Source organism: Chrysochloris asiatica, unplaced genomic scaffold, assembly GCF_000296735.1.
Source record: "Chrysochloris asiatica unplaced genomic scaffold, ChrAsi1.0 scaffold00153, whole genome shotgun sequence".
NCBI lineage: Eukaryota > Metazoa > Chordata > Mammalia > Afrosoricida > Chrysochloridae > Chrysochloris > Chrysochloris asiatica.
The window spans coordinates 2,676,048-2,677,382 of record NW_006408671.1 but is presented as its reverse complement, the minus strand read 5'-3'; positions in this window follow the sequence as shown (position 1 = coordinate 2,677,382).

Below are 1,335 nucleotides of genomic sequence, written 5' to 3'. Positions count from 1 at the left end.
ACCCAAATGTAAAACTAGAACTATCAAGACAATCAGTGAAAGCATAAAGACAAACTTAGGGGCTCTAATACATGTTAGGGGCATAACAACACTGCTAAATATAACTAGAAGCACACAAAGAGTAGAAGACAAAGCAGTTGACTTGTTGTTGTTATTATGTGCCATGGTGTAGGTTCCGAATCATGGCTACCCTGTACAGGATTTCTAAGGCTGTAATCTTTATGGGAACAAAAAGCCTCATCTTTCTCCCATGAAACAGCTGGTAGTTTCAAACTGCTGACAGTGAGAATAGCAGCACTATTTGTAACCACTACATTACCAGACCTCATAAGTAGTTCACTAGGACCTCCTAAAAATTAGACACTTATGTCTATCAAAAAAATTTGCCAATAGAAAGTTCACATAATGGGGAATATTTTTTTGAAATTGCTTATCAGACAAGGGGGTGTAATCAAGATGGCAGATCAGGTAGATGTGGAGTGAGGAGCTCCGTCAATAACAACATGGAATACGGGGCCAAGAGGGCTTAGGGGATGGTGTTGGAACTCTGAAACAAACATAAAGGTAAGTTTGGAAGATCGGAGGGTTTATAGCTGGGGAATTTGCAGGAGAATCCAGAAATCCATTGTTTTCTGGTTCAAGATACTCATACATATATATATATATATATATGTATTGTGAGTGTGTGTGTAATTAGAGAATGCCGTATTCAATCTTGTGTTTGCTGGTGTTGCATTTTTTTTTTTCATCTGTTTTTCTTTTCTTTTCTTTTTTCTCTTTTTCCTCTTTCTCTCATTTTTGTTTTGGTTTTTGATTTTGATTTTGTTTTTGTTTCCTACCCGACTGGTGTTGTTTGGCTGATACATAGCCTCCCTTATGCTTTTGGAGGACTCTTTGTCTCCCTGTATTACACAAGAAGTGTCAGCAACTGCTGCCAAATAGTCAAGCAGAAATCACACTTTATAAAACATCAAAACCCAGGCAAGAACCAATACAAGCTGCCATATACCAGGGAAACAGGCAACACCTGTAAAAGTTACTCTGAGTTAAGCAATAAGAAGAGTGAAAAGGGAAGACCACATCTACCTGGAAGCAATCAGAAAACATAAAAAATTACCAAAATAAATACTCAAATAAGTATTAGGACCACAGATAAACATTAAACATGTCCAAAAAGCAAAAGCAGATGACCATATCAGCACATGTCCAGAAAAAAGATAAAATATCTGAGACAAATGAACTAGAAGTAGACCTGGACTCCATTCAGGAAAGCAGGCAGGCCTTGGAAATGCCTGAGAAAGAATTCAGAAAAATGATTATAAAATATTTCACACC